This window comes from Monodon monoceros, unplaced genomic scaffold (genome assembly GCF_005190385.1).
Source record: "Monodon monoceros isolate NGI ecotype Baffin Bay Population unplaced genomic scaffold, NGI_Narwhal_1 Super_Scaffold_20, whole genome shotgun sequence".
Lineage (NCBI taxonomy): Eukaryota > Metazoa > Chordata > Mammalia > Artiodactyla > Monodontidae > Monodon > Monodon monoceros.
Genome location: NW_021703777.1, coordinates 65,851,786 through 65,873,678, shown reverse-complemented (window position 1 = coordinate 65,873,678; position 21,893 = coordinate 65,851,786). Strand labels below are relative to the sequence as shown.

Here is a 21,893-nt window from a genome sequence, read left to right as displayed (position 1 = left end):
GTTTTTTTAAACAGTAATAGCCACTATGTATTGAATCATGTATCCATTTTGTTACCATTTTTGGTAATCTTGAAAACAATGCTACAAAGAAAATATCATTCAAAGTGATAGGTGAGGTCAACTGGCCTAGAGAGATTAAGTAGCCTGTTCAAAGACACGTAGCCAGTCACCAGTGGAGCTCAACTCAGTCTGGATCAAAGCCCCACTCCATGCCATTCTCAATACTTACTTCACTGCCTCTCTCCCATCACGCCTGTAGGTCTTTCCCAATCTCTCCTCTATCATGAGAATTCTCACAGACTCAGAAAAGGCATGAATATAACCACCCATAAGGCTTCTCCTGCAATCGCCAATGAAAACTACCTGAAAAGTACTCCAAAGGCCCTCTTAAGTAAGGGATCCTACTTGATTTCAGGACACTATGAAAGCCCAACACTTCCAAATCTCATTTATATAAACAAGAAGAATTTGTGAACTCCTTCACACACTTACACAGTGAGAACAAGGTATCATTTGGGTCAAGCCAGAAATTCCATAGCAGACTGATTATAATTTGGAGCTCAAGTTCTTCCATGACACTGTCCTGCCCAAGAATCTTTTAATGACATTTGAATTCCAAAGGATTCTCTATCTCCTTTGGGCTGTTATCACTTACAAGCATTTGAAGTAGCAAAAGAAAACCTCAGAGTCCAGTCTTTGATGAACACTTAAAACACTCTTTACTCATCTCATTCCCTTCTAAAAAGAAACTGGCCTGCCATGCTATTTCTCTACCCAACATAGGGTGCATCAAACAAAAGCGAGCTATTCAGGAAATACAAAATCTAACCACTGAGAGCAACGGTTCGACAAAAATAAAACTAAAAAGATCACTTATTAAAGAAATCCAGTTAGTAATAGTTAGCATCCCCCATTCTTCACTAGTCAAATATAAATAGCAGCCTTTAAAACTCAACCAAAAGACATTTGGAATTTTATATAACAAGTGCTACGGTTTGGTCTGTTCCTGCTAATAAGCTGTGCTGAACACCTCAAGAGAGGTATACCAGTATACTGTTTAATGTTTATATCCCATGGAGTCATTAACACTTTATAATGAAATGAAAATGTTTTATATATATATATATATATTTTTTTTTTTTTTGCAGTATGCGGGCCTCTCACTGTTGTGGCCGCTCCCGTTGCGGAGCACAGGCTCCGGACGCGCAGGCTCAGCGGCCATGGCTCACGGGCCCAGCCGCTCCGCGGCATGTGGGATCTTCCCGGACCGGGGCACAAACTCGTGTCCCCTGCATCGGCAGGCGTACTCTCAACCACTGCGCCACCAGGGAAGCCCTGAAAATGTTATCTTAACGTGAGTCTCAACTGTTTTTGTAAAAGTCATGTGAAACAGCTATTTACTTAATCAGCTTACATAACCAGAGTGTTACAGAAATAATTATCAACTGTTCATTAAAGCATAACACAGGATCTGAAAGAGATGCAGACATATTGGAATTAAAGTGTTTTCCTATTGAAATATAGCTCTTAATTAAAATGAAAGCACCAAAAAAAAGAAAAAGTATGTGTCCTTTGGTGAACAATTAAACTTGATAGATACACTAGTCTTTTCAAAATAATTTAAACATAAAGATTCAAAAACATCAAACACTGCAGTGAGGTGGAGTAGAAGGACAAAATGCCTTACTTTAAAACAATGGAATGGGCTTCCCTGGTGGCGCAGTGGTTATGAATCCACCTGCCAATGCAAGAGACACTGGTCTGAGCCCTGGTCTGGGAAGATCCCACATGCCACAGAGTAACTAAGCCCGTGCGCCACAACCACTGAGCCTGCGCTCTAGAGCCTGTGAGCCACAACTACTGAGCCTACACACCACAACCACTGAAGCCTGCGTGCCTAGAGCCCGTGCTCTGCAACAAGAGAAGCCACCGCAATGAGAAGCCTGCAGAGCGCAATGAAGAGTCGCCCCCACAACTAGAGAAAGCCCACGTGCAGCAAAGGAGACCCAACACAGCCAATAAATAAATAAGTTCATTTAAAAAACCAATACACTTTCTGTGGGGATGACAAATATCAGTATTAGGAAATCCAATTATCCAAAAATAAATAAATAAAAACAGGCATGACTATACTGCTGAGTAGCCAAAAAACCTCAAATAACTTGGTTAAGCCTCTCTGAACTTCTAAAACTTTTGTATAACAACCTATCTCACAGGGTTTTCGTGACGACTTAGATAACATCTGCTCATTCAACCAATATTTATTGAGCAACTATTATGTTCCAAACCCTGGAACACATCAGTAGACAAAGCAAAGTCCATGTTCAACTTACATTCTGAGAGGGGAAAAGGGACAGGTATGCACTAAATGGGTAGACAAATTAGACCATTTAAGTTATTTGTAAATCAAAACAAGAAAACAATGCCCAGAATACATAAGGTGATCAAATAATGTTGACATATATTTAGTTCTGTTCAATGTCTCATTATCTCTGTTCTTGGTGAATTATAAAAATCAATTATAATATATTTACACTCACTTATTCTTGACTCCAAACAGAATGAACAACAACAAAATTAAGGTTGATTCCATCAGAATAAAAATAACCCAGTCCTGGAGATACAAGGACTCTGCAGCTGTCACAACAGAAGCCCGTGGAAACACACTGCCTGATTCGTAGGATCTGACGCATAACTATGCCTAACATTCATTCTCCTTCAATGGTGAGACAGCCCTGAAGTATATTCTGAATCTGTGAAGGGCATTTTCTCCCCACCAACTCTTACACCTGAAGATAAATATTAGTAGAACTGGCACAAATAATACCTATCAGTGAAATCAGTCTTTGATCACATAATTAGGACTCTACACACAAAAAATTGGATTTTTAAGCATCTTATGAATATGATTACATAACATGAACATTTTGATTCCTTTTTTATTAAGGAAGTAAAAGGACAGCAAATAAATGATTTACTTCTTTAACAAAATGGCAACATTATACAACTATATAGAGTCCCTTTATGATAAATTATAACTGTTAACTAATCATTTAATCAAAAAGCTCCATTAAAGTAGGCGTCAGGGGGGTGGGGGGGGGAAATCAATAGGTCTACTAAAGGTTTTAACTTAAATATAAAATCCGTGTTTATTCCCTAGACTTTTGATGTAGTACCAAGTCCCTGTCTCTTAAGGTGAATTTGCTGATTACTCTGTTGTCTTTCTCGCCTAAAATACAGCCCATGTACATCACCTACGATACCTAGTTTCAATTTCTTCAAAGTGGAGTGGTTAGTTGAAGGTATGTGAGGGCAAAATCCTTCCAATCTTGTATACTTCTCTGGCCTAAATGTAATTTAAAAGCAAACTTTTCGAGGAATTCACTTTATAGAGTATGAGCAAAGTATTCAACTTTTTTACACCGAAACAACTTTCTTTTCAGACTCATACTTTACTGAATTATGTGATACCTAATTAAAATACATGATCACAATTACAAGTATAACTGGCATAAACAAGTTTGGTTTAAAACGCAACCAGCTCTTGGTAAGCCCACACCTGAATCTGTTAGGAGCAGAAGCGGTGGCAGGGGATTTGAACAGTGTGCAGTGTACTACAGGCATTTGTTAATATATTTTACAGAGAAATAGAGGATTTCTGGTAAATCCAGTGTGTTGTTTGTGAATTTCTATCAAACTTTTAAAACATTAGGTCACTTAATATTTAGAGAAAGTTAAAAAATGAAAAACTTTATTAAAAGTGAAGAAAAATGTTCTTCAAAATATCAACCCCTGGGCTTCCCTGGTGGCACAGTGGTTGAGAGTCCGCCTGCCTCTGCAGGGGACACGGGTTCGTGCCCCAGTCCGGGAAGATCCCACATGCCGCGGAGCAGCTGGGCCCGTGAGCCATGGCCGCTGAGCCTGCGCATCTGGAGCCTGTGCTCCGCAACGGGAGAGGCCACAACAGTGAGAGGCCCGCGTATCGGGGGTGGGGGTGGGGGGAATCAACCCCTGCAAATACCTCAAAATTCTACACATATTTTTGTTAAAGAAACCATAAGCATCTATAAATATTTCTGGAGTTAAAAGTAGCAAGGTAAATTTCTATATACTGCAAACTTATCCTCTCACAAAAGTACAATTATCAATCCATATTACAATTTTGTCTAAAATTCCTTAGAAATAATTTTTTGTAATTTTGAAGTAACAATTAAAGAAGTTGGAAACAACTGATCCAAATACAAAGCTATGAGATTACATACCAGTTTTTCTCTAAAAGAATACTTCCTTCTTTGCACCACTGATATGAAATCTCTTCATACTCTTGATCTCTCCTTTCATTAAATGAGCAAACTGTAACGCCCTTTAGAAGAACTGTACCCAGTTCTTTGCATGACTTCTGGATAAACTACTGCATTATCTCTATCCCAGAACCACCAGCAAACAGGAGGTAAATTCATTCATGCTGAGTTGCAAGTAATCAGTGTGTAGACTGGTGTGAATCATGTGGGTTTTATTCTTACATACAATATAAATTTAGTATCAAATTTTGAGATTCAAGAAAAGGACTTTATCAGTAAACTGAAATTTCAGAAACCAAATCTTTTTACAGATATTGCCAAAGAAGTCCCTTAATTTTAATAGTCATTCCCTAAAGTTGAATTTTATTTTTGAAGAGAAAAATGGGGCAAGAGTTATTCCACAAAGGACCTGTGGCCTCTGAAATTTCAAACAGATTCTTCAGTTGTTTCAGTTCCATGATTTTGCTTTATTTTGACTGATTGGTAAAAAGATATATAGCATAGAAAGCCCTTAATCATTAAATTGAGTGCTATTTGAAAATTAATGTAAATTACAAAATCTCATTATTATACTTTATAACATATACGCTATGTTCAAAAATGTGTAAGACAGTCTTTAAAAAAAAAAAGGAGCCATATTAAACTAATGGGCATAGGATATTACATTTAAACACCAGGTCCCTTATATATGCTGTGGTACAGTGAAGAAAGCAACTAAATGATTCAAGACTGAAAGCTAAAGAGTAAATTTTTAATAACATAAATAACTGCACATATTAATACATTCATATTCTTCACTTATGCATATCTATACTGTTGAACACAAAACTAAGTACTGAATGATTTACAGATTTTAATTGAAATTAAGAGGCACTAACCCATCAGCAGTCGCACCTCCACTTTATCCACCCAAATGAGTGAAGAGTATAAAAAAAAGACTTCTAAAACCAGTATATTCTAGATATATTTCTTTTTAAAACTTAAAAGCTCCTTCTCCTTTCTTTTACATAATATTTTTAAAACAGAAATTTTAGTTTCTCCTAAGTATGACCCTTTTTTTTTTTTTTTTTTTTTTTGCGGTACGCAGGCGTCTCACGGTTGTGGCCTCTCCCGTTGCGGAGCACAGGCTCCGGACATGCAGGCTCAGCGGCCATGGCTCACGGGCCTAGCCGCTCCGCGGCATGTGGGATCTTCCCGGACCAGGGCACGAACCCGTGTCCCCTGCATCGGCAGGTGGACTCTCAACCACTGAGCCACCAGGGAAGCCCTGACCCTATTTTTTAAACTGACAAGAAACAGTGTTAAGGAGAGTACAAAGAAATAGAGATACTGCCCTGGGGAGCTTAAATTGAGAAAATTCTGAAAAGTAACTTGGCATTGTCTATCAAAATTTTAAATGTACATAGAAATTTATACTAAGAAGCAATCATACAAAGGCATAAAGTAATACAATAAATGAATAAAGTAATAAAATAAATGGATATTTATTACATAATTACTTTTAATAATTAAAAATTAAAGTCACTCAGTGTTCATCAATAAGGACTGATTTAATAAATTATGTCATACAATGGCGTGCATTATAAAGAGACAGAAAGATGGTTATGATGTATTAAATGAAAAAGCAAGTATCAGAACAGTTTAGATAGTAAATCTCATTTTTAAATTCTGTAAGTAAAAATGTATATGTGCATATTAAATATGCATAAAAAACAGCTGTAAGAATATATATTAAACTTGCAGAGGATTTACAGAAAATCTTTCTACTAAATATTACATTAATTTATATGAGCAGTTATATATTCCCTATAATAAAAATTCATAATCATACAGAACATTTTAACATTTTTAAGTGTTTTAGTCCAAATTTTAAAGCAGGCATTTTTTCATCATCTTCCTAAAGGATTTTCCTTTTTTTTCCCCCAACATTTTCTAGTTACCATATGCAAACCTGATTTTTCTCCTGACACATGAATATCATCCTCTCAAACTTTAAAAGGCATTATATTCAACTTTGCAGAATTATATGAAATAAAGGTAGTGACACAAAATAATCATTATTATATTCAAAGATTTTTTTTTAATATTTCATCCCAAATATTCTTTATCTTTAGAACAAAAGAATGGGACTTTTTTTAAAGTGATTTCTGTAGTGATAGATAAAACTCAGTATCTTGTTTTTCACGTATATACCCTACCGATTGTAAAATAACTTTTTTCAATGAGTATAATCCTTCATCATAAAAATATTTTCCAAGATCACTAAACTGTTAACTTTATTAATGCCTTTATCTTGATTTATAGCAATCAATATTTCTCCATCTAAACTCAAAGCAAAATTTTGATACTAAAAAAATTTAGGCTCACTATATATTTACTATATTTTTAAATTCTTTTTAGTATTGAAACTTGATTTTCAAAATAAAGATTTATGCTCACTAGAATTCATACTTGTAAAAATAATTTTACTTTTCTAAAATAGTTTTTATTAAAGGATTGAAAATACATTTTTACTTTACCTAGTTGCTGATGTTGGTGTTTGTCATAATTACTGTGACCACTCTCCTCATCTACAGTCTTCTCTGATGAAAGCAAACTAAGAGGTTTCAACTTCAGCAATCTTGGAGGACTTCCCTGAAAACTCTCTCCAGTGTCCAAAACCACATCTCCCGAACGAATGGGAGAAACAACTCTCTTCAAAAAGTCCATTTTAAGGTTCTTCTACATTACTGGGCCCACGAGCACACGGAATGGTGCTTGTACCAACTTCCTTGATGAGAAGGTAAGGTCCACTCTTTGTGTCAAAGAGCAAAGAAACGTCATGTGAACTTAGGTGGGTCGACTGCCAGCTGTTTTGAAGCTGATTTTTAGGACATTTGCTGTTCATACTGATAAGAAGTCAAACAGCTACCGACTGTGAAACTGCACTTCATATATACATGTACATGTACAATGGGTGTTAACAGCAATACTGGGACTATAAAGTGTTTAGCATCCATCTAGTTTAACATTTAGACTTTGAAAACCTACACTGTGATAATGTTAAGACAAATTTACTTTGGTCTGAGGTGTGTCTTACTTTTAAATATGCTGAACAACTTAAATGTGAAACTAACTTGTTTTCAAAAGATAATTCTTATCATTCTGAAAATTCACTAATAGACCGCAGGAACATCAAGTTTTACAGGAGGTGAAAAGGAGTAATTTAAAACTATACTGTGTTATAAACATCCCAATATACTTTTAAACACACACACAAAAACCTCTTCATTATAATCAATCATAAGTATCAATAGTAGGAAAGGAAACCTTGGCATGAATTACTAAAAAAAAAATTGATAATTTAAAATGTATGAATCTAAGAAAATAAAGTTGAACAGTTAAAGTATAAATATTTAATAAATAAACCCAGTAATCAACCTTACACAATTTATTTCCAAATAACTGAGCATTCTACTAAATATTTTAAAATAGCAAAAGTAGCTGATCCTACTGCCTTACTACAATCCAGAAGCATGACAAAATGTGCCAGTAAAAGGTGCCTACATAAGACTTTGTGAACTTAATGTCTTTTCTCCCTTCCTTTGCCTGCCCTCTGGTGGGGTTACGAAGTGACACGAAAGAAATGGAAAAAAAAAAAAAAGGGAACAGATAAGACGTAAACACCCCTAAACTAATCCAATTGATAACTTTGAAGGATACACATTTTAAAAATAAAAAAAAATCTGATTCACTTAGTGAAACACAAACACAATCTCATTCTTCCAACACTCAATATGAAGAAAATGCTCTACATATATTAAAAGATGAAGCATAAAATTGTCTACACAGGTATCAGGGAAAATTGTTATAATATAAAAACAAGGAAATTTCTGGTCTGAATTGTCGAGTTTTTAATCCTTATTCTTCTGCCACATTAATAACGAAGTCAATTATTCTCTATTTCATTCATTTAAAAGATGTTAAGTAAAAGTCCTCTACACATAAAGCATTAATATAGTATTAAGGTTCAGAGAAAATTTAGAGGATTTATTAATGCAAATTCTGTCTCACGGAATCCTACAGTAAAAAGGGGAAAAAAAAACCACAACAAGAAGTCAAGTAAAGGACTCAAATTTCTTGCCCTAAAGCAGGACTGTACCAACTAGAAAAAAACACTGACTTTAAAAAAGTCCTTCTCAAAAAAATAAAATTAAATTAAAAAGTCCTTCTCAGAAGTAGATTCTCTCTTAACCCTGGAGCATAAGAGGATTAAAAATTCATATCTGATCAGCCTATTCCCTACACACAGAGAAAACAAACTGGTTAGAACCATAATCCATATCCCTTAATACCCTAGGAGTTATCACTGTATCTTACAGGGTTTTTGTTTTGTCCATCTTACCTCATTCATTCTTTTTTTTTTTTTTTTTTTAATTTATTTGGCTGCATTGGGTCTTAGTTGCAGCACGTGGGATCTTTGTTGCAGCATGCAGGATCTTTCGTTATGGTGCGCAGGCTCTTCTTTGTGGCGCAGGGGCTTCTCTCTAGTTGTGGCATGAGGGCCCAGTAGTTGCGGCGCACGGGCTTAGCTGCCCCACAGCATGTGGGATCTGAGTTCCCCCAAATCAGGGGTCGAACCCACATCCCCTGCACTGGAAGGCGGATTCTTAACCACTGGACCACCAGGGAAGTCCCTCATTCATTCATATTTTTTTAACTGAAGGATAACTGACTTACAATATTATACTAGTTTCAGGTTTACAACATAGGGATTCGATATTTTTATAATTATGAAAAGATCACCGTAAGTCTAGTTACCACCTGTCACCATACAAAGTCGTTACAATATTACTGACTATATTCCCTATGCTGTACGTTACATCTCCATGACTTATTTATTTTATAACTGGAAATGTGTACCTCTTAATCTCCTTCACCTATCTCACCCATATCACCAACACCCTCCCCTCTGGCAAGCCCCTGTTTGTTCTCTGTATCTGTGAGTCTGTTTCTGTTGTATGTGTGTTCCTTTGTTTTGTTTTTGAGATTCCACATATAAATGAAATCACATGGTATTTGTCTTCTCTGCCTGAGTTACTTCACTTAGCATAATACCCTCTAGATCCATGTTGTTGTTTTTTTTTTTTTTTCCGATACGCGGGCCTCTCACTGTTGTGGCCTCTCCCGTTGCAGAGCACAGGCTCTGGACGCGCAGGCTCAGCGGCCATGGCTCACAGGCCCAGCCGCTTCGCGGCATGTGGGATCTTCCCGGACCAGGGCACGAACCCGTGTCCCCTGCATCGGCAGGTGGACTCTCAAGCACTGCGCCACCAGGGAAGCCCCATGTTGTTCTTTTGTTTGTTTCCTCTTTACTGATACAGTCTCATATTCTTTAAAACAGGTGTCCCCAACCCCAGGGCTGCACAGCAGGAAGTGAGCGGCGGGCGAGCGAGTAAAGCTTCACCTGCCGCTCCCCATCATTCCCCATCACTCGCGTTACCACCTGAACCATCCCCACCCCCCATCTGTGGAAAAACTGTCTTCCACGAAACTGGTCCCTGGTGCCAAAAAGGTTGGGGACTGCTGCTTTAAAACTTATACGTGTGGTTTTCCTCAGGTCCCATTGTAGGTCTTCCTTATCTGTGGAGCCCAGGAACACAGGGGTATGCAACACATGCTGATTATGGAGGACAAGTTACCTTCATGTTTGTTCATGATGTACAAGACAACCATGTGTGTCACTGTTAACCTCACTGTTCTAAACCACACTTTCAACTGGAAAAACGAAGGACAAGGATTAGGTGTTATAGGAGGGACCACAAGATTTTTCTCAGATTTCCTTCATTCAACAAATATTTGCCGAGCAGCTTCTTTAATGGCCTGTGCCCAATGCAAAGGCATTAAGGATATGTCTCCATCCCCAAGAAGCTTAACTCTTACAACTACAAGACTCCCTGTCTCAGTTGGCTAAGGCTTTGTTGAGCCTACATTATACTTCACTTTCCTCTGCCCAATAACCTCCTCTCTTTATAGGTTGTTGATCCCTAATAAACATCCCGGAAGCCAAACTCCCTTCCAGCATCAGTTTTTGGAGGACCCACCCTGAGACATACAGCAAGAGGGAAAGCATGGCACTCCAGTATCTGTTACTAGCTGAATCTATGCTGAATCCATGACAGGGAAATACCATAAAGCCTCGTTTGCATGTTGATATCTCTAAGATCTTTGGTTGATTATCACAACCTTGAACTCTTGGTATAAGAGTTACAGGACTGAGAAATTATAATAAAGGCTAGTCACTCAAAGACAGCATTTAAAAATCTTTTTAGACCTCATGGTCACTATTTAGCCTTTAGAATATTTATTATAATCTTACCGTAGAATTCAAGACAGTAATTTCTTGGTGGTAAGTTGGATCATCTAATCCTGGCTGTGGGACTCTTGAGCAGTTCTGAGAATTAAGCATTTAGGTGTTAATCATCCAAGATTCAAATAAACGGCTTCAGCTCTGAAGAAAAACATGAGATTGACACATTAGATATGTTTATAAAACGTACATCTGTGTGTGACTCATATCTACCCTTCTGAATATATTATATTGCAGTGTCACCTGGTGCTACAGTTATCCCTCTTTCAATTAATGTTGCATTACACTTTTTTCTAAGATTTTGTTATGAAAAATTTCAAACTAATGCAAAATTATTAAGACTAGTATAATGAACCCACCGTTGTTAACTCACAGCAAGTCATGTTGCATTTATATTTTCACACCCCCGCCCAACTCCTATCCCACCACTCTGGATCATTCTGAGGCATTATACTATACCCCTTCATCTGTAGATAATTCTGTATGTCTCTCTCTAAGACAAAGATTTGCTTTTTAAACATAAGGCAGTACCATTATGATATCTACAATAAATTCAAAATAATTTCTTTACAACATCAACTACCAATCAGTGCTCAAATTTCCCCAACTTTCTCATAAGTGTTTTTTTAAACAGTTTGTTCTAATCCAGATCTAAACAAAATCCATACAGGCAATTATTACTGTCTCTCCTAAATCCCTTTTAATCTATAGTTTTTTCCTTTCTTCCCTTTGCAGTGACAAGCCATGATGCTTTTACTAGGCTATGATTGAATGAATACATTAATACCTTAACTGTTCAATAATACATTAAATCCATTTTCATTTTATTCACTAAATTAATCAGATTTGCAAAATAGTTCATATACCCACTAGGCCTAATATTTATCCCATCTACAAACAGTGTTTAGGATTTAGGATGTATATTTTTCAAAGTCCTATTATAATAACTCTGTGAACTACTATACCTTATATGTAATAATTTGATGGCTACTAAGAATGAAACCAATGACCATAGGGAGTTACCCTTTTACCACATATAAGGCCTCACATATAATCATGCACATTCCATGTTTTATTTTTTGTTTTTTTGGTTTTTTTTGGGTACGCGGGCCTCTCACTGTTGTGGCCTCTCCCGTTGCGGAGCACAGGCTCCGGACGCGCAGGCTCAGCGGCCATGGCTCACGGGCCCAGCCGCTCCGCAGCTTGTGGGATCTTCCCAGACGGGGGCACGAACCCGCGTCCCCTGCATCAGTAGGCGGACTCTCAACCACTGCGCCACCAGGGAAGCCCACATTCCACGTTTTTATTACCACGAAAGGTCTGTGCATTTTTCAACAGTTAAATAGGACACATTTTTAATTTGTCGTTGAAACTCTAATCAACCTCATTTTAAATCACATCTGGTTTCCTACTTTTTTTTCTGTTTAATGAATTTAAGCCCCAACCCAACAGAAAGAACTACTTGCTGAAATATTAATTTTGTACTTAAAACTTCTTAATCTGAAATTCCTTTAGCCAATTTAGAAAAAAATATAATGATATTTCATTTACTCAGAGGTATAATCAACTAAATCATGACTAAAACCAAATCTTTGAAGCCCCAAAACTGGTAAATATGAACAAAATAGTAATTTAGATGTACTTGTTCATAATCAGATATCATTCAGACCTATGGAATTTTTGACTGCCCCACCAAATATTTCTGAATCTATTAACAAGAAGATATCTACAATTCTGCCATAACTTTTTATCCTTTATTTTATAAAGGTTAATGGAATTATTTCTCCCTCAAAGCAAATAAAGTTTATGTGACAAATAGCATACCATTTCTTGTACATAGTGAGCAGCGTACAGTCATGTGCTGGTGTATATTTAATGAAATTTAAACTATTTTTCACTTTGTCTTCTAGGACAAATCACAAAACCAAGTACTCCTGGAGGACAAAGCTGTTTTAGGAATACTGCAAAAATTGCATCTAGGATCGATTTGTACTACCATGTCTACATCTTTCGTTTTGCTTCATTTTTGAATATCCTTCTGCTCAGACACAGCAAGGGCTAATGCCATGCTTTTTATATGTGTTTTCTCTTCTTATAACCACACTGTCAGAGCACTGTCATTTTAAGACTTCCCAATGTTTGCCTAGAATTTTCAATACCTCTCTAGTACAGATACAGCCTTCCTATTTTCCACTTTCACTTTTGATAAAATAAACAAACTTTTGTCTTTAGTTACCCTGGAAAATATTTGGTTTATACTTCCCTGGCTTTCTTTATAGGTTATAATCATTTTTAGCAGGGATGGGTTTTTGTTTTCATTTTGTTTGGGTGTGGTTTGGGTTGTTGGTTTTGGGGTTGTTTTTTTTTTTCATTTTTTCACATCAATTGCACTTTCACCTTGTCTCCATATATATCATCTAACATGGAACTCATTTTTATTTTTCATTTCACTTGATTAATTTGGAGAATATTTTATCTACAAGAAGAGTAACTTTTATTACCATTTTTATACTACTGCTTTTGAGATGGTCAAGGTCAGAGAGGTTAGGTAACTGTGGTCACGGTATACACAAGACCAAGCCTGTTGTTTCTTATTTTAAGAGAAAAAAGTCATATAAACAAGAGTGACTTGAGGAAGTCAGTTGGTGTTTGACAACACTGAAGATAAGACTGTAAATAGTCAAACAGCACGAGCTTTAAAGGACCAAGGCTTTAAACCTTCAGCAAGACTAATGATCTAGAAGCTTCCATGTGTAATAAATAAAGAGAACAGTGGCCCAGCTCCGGGGCTTGGGAGGATTCTCAGATCAAATGACGTCCTTCAAGGACAACCCTGCTTCGCTTCAGTCTAGAAAGTAAAAGAGAAAGTTGAATGGGTGCTCAGATAACACATTAACCTCATTTCCTTTCTGAAAAGAATTACGAGGGTAATAAAGAACAGAAATGCCACAAATCTAATGTATCCTAATTGTAGTAAGACGTGACATAAAAGTCTCTGATATACATTGATACAGAAAATGATAATCTCAAGCAAATAGAGTAGAAATTAAGAATAAATGAATCTCAGTGATGTTCATTATAAGTACTCTCAATACTTACAGACTTGGAATACTTCATAATTTGAAAAGGAAAACAGGAAGTTATGGTGCCTAGCACAAGGCAGACTTGAGTTCAACATAATAAAAAGAAAAACTTATTATATAAGTCATTTTAAAAAGCTGCTTCATAAAGAAATAGAGTTCCTACTCACTGAGTTTTTAGACAAAGATTGTTAGAAATGCTATAGAAAGGGTTACACCACTGGGTCAAAAGATTAAGCTAAATTACTTCAGAGATTCCAACTTGAAACTCTAAATTTCACTTCAAAATGTATTTTGTACTTATACTTGAATAATGGAATGTGTGGTGACCTAAAGATTCAATCATATTTCAACTAAAGAAAGAAACCACATTGCAAGATATGAAAGCTATAAGGGAAAATTCCTGCCCTTCTATTGAAATTATTCTGGGAATACTGGAAGGCCTCTTATAATGATGCAATGATTTTTGAATACATTGGAATAATCATAGCTCCTATTTGTAACAGCAAAATACGTGTAGAAAATGTAAAATGCAATGACTTTTTAAATCTGCTGAAGATAATGGAAAATGTGAAAAATCTATTCACAAAGACTCAAACGCAGGCAGCAAATAATTACTCAAATTATCTTTTCTGTCTGGCTGGCAAAAGTCATTAAGATAAAGAATTTACAGTCATCCCTTTAATTAAGAAAATTAATGATTTATAAATTAACACTGGTTCCATCACACTTCAATTTTTAGAAATTCACTTTTTCTCTTATTTTAGAAATGTTATAATTTTTACAATTTTTAAAACAAACCTGCATTTTAATTTTTTGTCATTCTTTTAACCTTCTACCAAATTTCAATTTTAAGAAGTATGGAAACTTATGATGCTGACTAATGCAATCACAGATTACACTACATCACCTGCTAAAAATGCTGTATAATGGCACTGAGCTAGAATAATTGGGCTTCACTGCAAAAATCTAAATCTCTTGCTGATAAAGCAATGTTCTCTGCAGGTAAATTTTTCAACATTTTGTTGATTTTACATTTTTAGCCACAATAGCAGTTACTGCCATACCACTTGGTTTAATGAAAACAATTAGGAGAATTTTCCATTCTCAAGTTTAAGGGGAAGTTTTTCTATAACAATTTCATTCATTGAATCAAATGAAAACAGTGCCAAAGTACATTTTCTAATAGACTGATGAATGAATATGTATTGTTTAGAACAATTTCCTGTTACATTTCTACAGCATTACATTTCTATAGTATTTCTAACCCATTCTACAGCATTTCTGTTGACACAGAAAAAAAACAGGAATTCGACCACAAAATTATCATACAAATGCCCTACCTACTCATCTAGACTTAAACAAAATTTTCGATCAAATATAGAAACAGCCAAGACATCAACCTCACTAAACCTGGAATTTTCTTCCATCCCTAATTTTAAAAAATCCATTGCTGTAACTATGCCACACATAAATTTACAAAAATCATACCTTTAACAAATATTTATTGAGCATAACTATGTGCCAAGAACCAGGGACAGAGGAGTGAACAGAACAGACAAAAGTCCCTAGCCTCACGGAGCTTACCTTCTAGTAGGAGCTTGAATTTTGAATTTGAATTTTTTTGAAGTCATTCTTTTGAGAATCTGAAAAAAGTTTGGAGGCCTCTCCTTCCAAAATGCACATATACCTTATTTTGCAGGGTTATGAACCTTTATAATCCAATCATTAATTATGGACTAAAAACCCCTGATAAAAATCCTCCTTAGGCTTATTTTCTATGTCTACCATTTATAGTTGATAGTTTCATAATTTTACTATTCATAGTATAAAGAAGTAGTACAGTCATCCCTCAGTATCCAGAGGGTATTGGTTCCAGGACTCTTTGTGGAAACCAAAATCATCAGATGCTCAAGTCCCTTATATGAAAGTGTGTAGTATTTTGCATATAACCCACTCAAATCCTCCCATATGCTTTAAATCCTCTCTAGATTACTTATAATACCTAATACAATGTAAACGCTATGTAAATAGTTGTAAATACAATGTTAATGCTGTGGGAAGCAGCAAATTCAAGTTTTGTTTTTTGGAACTTTCTGGAATTTTTTTTTCTAAATATTTTTGATCCAAGGTCAGTTGAATCTGTGGATGTGGAAGACTCAGATACAGAGGACTGACTGTACTTTTTTTTTCCCCATTAAAATACTTAAGGTATTCAAATTTCAATAAAATGTTTTCTATTTATTCCATTTGTCCCTCTCACAAATTCACAGACTGTCAGAGTACCCTTTATCAATCTTGGCTTTTCCAGAAAAAAATTGATCCTAACCTCTTTGGTAGCTTCATAGGTAAATTTTCTGATTTCATTAATTATTCTCTGGACCTTCTTAAGTTAAAACCCCCCTCCCTCTGCTCAGATCTTCAGCTAAAGTCTCTGTAGAAGTCACCACAGTCCCTGGAAGAAGATATACGCTCAAGAGAAACCACAATAAAACCTTATTTAACCCTAACAGAAACCATCAATTACCCCCAAATTTTTGTTCTTGCTTTTCACAAAAAGAGAGTGACTCCCTAGAAAAAAGCTTTCTTATTTAAAAATACAACATCTAAAACACTTTTAGGGTTATTACTGTCTCTAATCAATGTCTTATGCCTTTTACACCTATAAGTTTTAAAATTATACATTGGAAATTTCTCCACCTAATTATGATCCTGAGGTCCTAAAAGATCAAACATTAAAGAAAATTCATGAAAATTTGATATGTGTATTTTAGATGTTATATAAAACAATTTACAGTAAAAAGGTGTCAAGGCTAATTCAAATTTTAAGTTAATAAGAAAAATGAATAAGTAGCTGTGAAAGGTCACAGAGCAAGTAAATGGGCACAATTTAATCTTCAAAGTTTGTCTTTTCTCTTTTTCTCTGTGTTTATAGTCTCCAGCAAGCTTAGAGAAGCCTCACTTTTGTAAGAGCAACTATGAAAGCACAAATTCCCACTGATGTTTAGATGACCTATTTCTCTCAAATTTATAGTGCCAAAACAATTTCTCTAAGTTTAAGGAAGAATGATCATTTGTTACCTGCAGTCTCATAACTTATATCAAAAGCCTTTAAAAATGTTTATGCTCTTTGACCCAATAATTCCACTTCTAAATGCTTTTTCTAGGAAGATAATCAGAAATGCACATAGAGATTTATTCACAAAGATACCATTGTACCATTATTCTTATGAACAAAATACTGGAGGGGAGGGGCAGAACAAAACAAAGGACCAGTTGAAAAAAAAATCATGGTATATTCACTAGATGAAATGTTATCCATCAATTAAAAATCATATTTTTTAACTAATATGCCATAATATTAACCACATATCTTTAAGTAATACGTAGAAAAACAAAACAGTATTTACAGTATCTTCCTAATTATTGGAGATAAAACTATATTTAGAAGCAAACAATAAACTTAGAAGGATAGACTCAAATTGTCAAGGTATTCAGTCTCTCTATGCCCATTTCCTCATCTGCAAAATAAGGATTATAAAACCTCTCAGGGCTATTATGAGAATTCACTTTTAGATGAAAAGTGCTTAAATAGTGTTTGACACATAGTTAAGTACTCAAATGTTTATTATTATTTATTAACTCATATAACATACGCTGATAGACAAAATCTGCAACATTTCTAAGAAAAAAGAAATGAAGAAATTAAAAATTACTCATAATTCTAACACCAAGAGATAGCCACTATTAATTCATGTAAATATCTGGGTTAATTTCTTTCAGGTCTTTTAATACGCATTCAACATTTTATACAATTGGTATCATGTTTTACCATTTCTACTGGTTACAAAATATTGTCAAATTTTATAAATATACTATGTGCATTGCATCCTTCCACTGGTATTGAACATTAGGTTCAATTCTTCACTCTATAAATAATATTGCAGTGAATATCTTGATTGGCAGTCTTTGTACACACCTTTGATTTTTCCCTCAAGAAAGAGTCTAGAAACAGAATTTCTATCTCAAATGGTATGAAATACACTTCGCCTTACTCCTAGTGACCTGTATAGAATGTAGACACATACTAAGTATTCAGAACTGCCAATTTCTCCACTTTCTCCATGGGTACTTAAAAGCTATTAATTGGCTTTTTCATTGTAACTTTTCTATTGTGTTTTTGTTTGTTTGTTTGTTTTTTTGCTGTACGCGGGCCTCTCACTGTTGTGGCCTCTCCCGCTGCAGAGCACAGGCTCCGGACGCGCAGGCCCAGCGGCCATGGCTCATGGGCCCAGCCGCTCCGCGGCATGCGGGATCCTCCCGGACCAGGGCACGAACCCGTGTCCCCTGCATCAGCAGGCAGACTCTCAACCACTGTACCACCAGGGAAGCCCTCTATTGTGCTTTGATACAACTGCTTATCAGGTATTTCTCTTTTTCCATTTATTCTATTTAAAGGAGCTCACTTTTCCTTTATATCACTCTAACATCCCAAACACAATTTGAATGTTCATAACTTCAGTACATTCCTCAAAAAGATTAAGATTCTACTTTGTATGTCTAGAAATAGAAGTCCTTGTCTTTCAGAAATACATCCTGAAATATTTACAGATGATGTGTTATGACAGAGGAACTGCATCAAAATAAGTGGGAATTGGGGAATGGGAATGGGTACAGTTAACAAAGAGTTGATCACAGTTGAAGCTGAGGAACAGGCACATGAACATTCATTCCACTATCCTCTGTTTAAATATTTATCATTAAATATTTAAATATTAAATTTAAATGTTAAATGTAATATTTCTCTAAAGATATAGTATAAATATCTATAAGCATGTTTATATGTTTATATTTCTATATAAATATTTAAATATTAAACAAATGTTAAATATTAAATATCTTTAGTCAGGGGAAATTGTTTTAAAATAAATCTTTAAGAGATAAAATTATTAAAATCTACAGAATTATGGTTAAACTTCTATCATAATAATTCAATGATTATTAAAAAAATAACAAGACCAAAAATATTTAAGCCAAATTCAAAAGTGAAGTAAACAACTACAGTATTTAGAATCTCTCAATTACACTTGCCAGTAATTCCCACAGATTAAAAACATACTACAATGCCTTTTTCCAAACCATGGCTTCAGCATACCATGCTGATTCTCCAAAACAATATTAGTATTTATACTGTGCATTACAAGAATACAATTATGCCTCTGTATGTGCCCACATGAACATTTGATAAGTAGTTTTATTATGTACTAGTATTAAATAATCCAAATTCTCTTGGTGCTTAAATCACATCTTGGTACCAAGTTAGGCACATCATAAACAATTCTTACAGATTAACAGTTAGATCCACCAAAGTGTTTATTTGTACCCAGAGGCATGCAAGCAAGACCAATGTAATGAAAACACCACCTTGCTGCACATCTTTATGTACTGGGGGAAAATATCACCTCTGTATATTTCTAACTGGTTAGAAAACACTACCTTGGAGTCAGGTCACGATGACAAGAGAGCATAGCAAAAAGAATAAGTAATACATTTGGGCTGTTCCCCAGGTTTAAAGCAAGGGTGAAATAGACTAGGGACATGTTTTCTAAACTCTTTTCACTGCAGTAAAGAAAAAAATGCATTTTACATAAATGAACATGTAATACATTTTATATAACAACCCAATATATATACACCCATATGATACATTTGAAATAATATATAATACACTGTGACAGTCTCCCACCTATTTTTAAAAAGTGTTATAGTTAGAGCTTCCCTGGTGGCGCAGTGGTTGAGAGTCCGCCTGCCGATGCAGGGGACACGGGTTCGTGCCCCGGTCCGGGAAGATCCCACATGCCGCGGAGCAGCTGAGCCTGTGAGCCACGGCCGCTGAACCTGTGCGTCCAGAGCCTCTGCAATGGGAGAGGCCACAACAGTGAGAGGCCCGCGTACTGCAAAAAAAAAAAAAAAAAAAAAAAAAAAGCTACATGGAAAAGGACTTAAATTGTTCCTTGAAAGAAATAAAGGAAATCGAGAATTTGCATTGGCAGAAGAGAAAGAAATAAGAATGGAAATACAGGATACACGGTAGAATTAGCCCCTCTAGAGGTTTTTCATTGAAGAATTAGAGAGGTCCAATATAATTGGACCAGTTAATGTTGAGGAGTCTCCACAAGCCACAGGGAGACGTGCACTTAACACAGTCTGAAGATCCACCCTGAGCTCCCAGAATCTGCACTAAGTGACACTAACACAGACACAACCACCACTTACAGACAAGCTGGAAGAGAGACACATGGGACAACCCTTTTTAGATGCTTTGAGAGAAGTTACCTAAATATGTGCAAGCTACAACTGGGTACAAGGGAGACAGTCATCAATTTACGTGGAGGGTGGGACAGGAAAGACACTGCCAATGAAGCGGTGCTCATAGCCTCCGCTGACAGGAAGTAACTGGAGCTACAATCTACAATGACAGGAATGGCTTTTTGCCTCTCTTTGAGGAGTTGCCTAGCTGTTGATAGAAGAGCCATTTAAGTGACATATTAAGGCTTAATAAACATGACTATTTCACCACAGGCCTCCAAGCCATGACTTCCCATTGTGACAGGCTCCAAAGTTGGGTGCTATCACACACCCTCTGAATTGCCCAGCCATGCCCGGCTTTATCACCCGAAAGGTTATCCTGGGATTGCTTCCTCCCTGTGTTTATGAAAGAAAGTACTGTGTCGGATGAGGTTTACACCGATTGACAAATTTGTCTCATTCTAGATATTTATAAAGGATAATAAGCAATTTATTCGGATCAACATCCTCTGTACAGAAAGTAACACATTTCAAAGTCAGTAACAAAACAACATTCCAAATCAGTTTGGTCACTATGGATGACCATATAGAACATGCCACAAAGCTTAATCTTTCACATTCCAGTACATCCAGTAACTCTAAAAGGACTTGCACACAAAAGTCAAAAAGCTCCACCCCACCAATAGGCTTTATTCTCCACAGTGGTTAAGTCAGTCTAAACAAATTACAAATATGGGAGGGTAGAATTCAGAATTGGTTCACTGCACCCTAAGAAATGGTGCCCTAGAAATCCAAATTAATTAAGTGACCAATAATAATAAAAATAACCATCACTAATTACTGAGGGCCTACTATGTGTGAAAAACTAGGTTAGGTGCTTTACACACGTTACTTCATTTTAACCCAAACAAACCCATAATTTCTGTAAATGTTCAACTTTGCAGCTTTGGGAACTGACAAGACTAGTAAATAAACAGAAACACTGCACATCTGGATTCTTTTATATTTTAAAAGAATAAGCTATTATACGGAGTTATATGAGATAAAGTTCTCAAATTAAAATGCAATTATGATTTCAATGTTTTTATATTGATTCTGAACCTCAGAACAAAAGCAAGAGAACTTTCAAAAAAGGATAATTAAGCATAATTAACACATAATTTATCTTAAATATTTCATGAAGAAAGAATAAATTTGCCGTATCAAAAGTAAAAAATAGGAGGAAAGGGAGAAATCATATTATGGCTAACAAATCATAGAGATGCTTATTTAAAACTAAATTCAATCATCTTCTGCTAACGTCTCACTATTAATTTAAAAGTCCAGGAACAATTTTTTTTTTTTTTTTTTTTTTGTGGTACGCGGGCCTCTCACTGTTGTGGCCTCTCCCGTTGCAGAGCACAGGCTCCGGACACGCAGGCTCAGCGGCCATGGCTCACAGGCCCAGCCGCTCCGCGGCACGTGGGACCCTCCCGGCCCGGGACACGAACCCGTGTCCCCTGCATCGGCAGGCGGACTCTCAACCACTGCACCACCAGGGAAGCCCCAGGAACAATTTTATAAAGAAAAGTGATATTTCTCTGTCTCAGCCAGAATTCTTAAAATAACCTTTAATCTAAAATACATGTTTCTGGGCAGTCCTGCTGGTCCAGTGGTTAAGACTCCACACTTCTACTGCAGTGTGTGTGGGTTCAATCTCTGGTCGGGGAGCTAAGGCGGCCAAAAAATTAAAAAATAAAAATAAAAAAAATAAAGTATATGTGTCCCTAAGATGGATGCTCACAGGTACAAAATTCTGTGTCAGCAATTTCTACATTACAGGGAGAACCTGACCAAGTATGCAAGTTGCTGTGT

The 21,893-nt window shown here is 36.0% G+C and overlaps 1 protein-coding gene across 7 annotated transcripts in view; it reads right to left on the bottom strand.

Annotated features, from left to right (window-relative positions):
• The window catches only part of FRYL (FRY like transcription coactivator), a 244,767-nt gene that overhangs the window by 173,738 nt on the left and 49,136 nt on the right, over positions 1 to 21,893 (bottom strand). For 6 of the 7 annotated variants that reach the window (XM_029235869.1, XM_029235868.1, XM_029235870.1 and 3 more), the window contains exon 3: positions 10,660 to 10,791. The gene's annotated coding sequence lies outside the window, so the exon portion shown is untranslated. The remainder of the gene's footprint in view (positions 1 to 10,659; positions 10,792 to 21,893) is intronic. The other variant, XM_029235865.1, reaches the window with a different exon arrangement.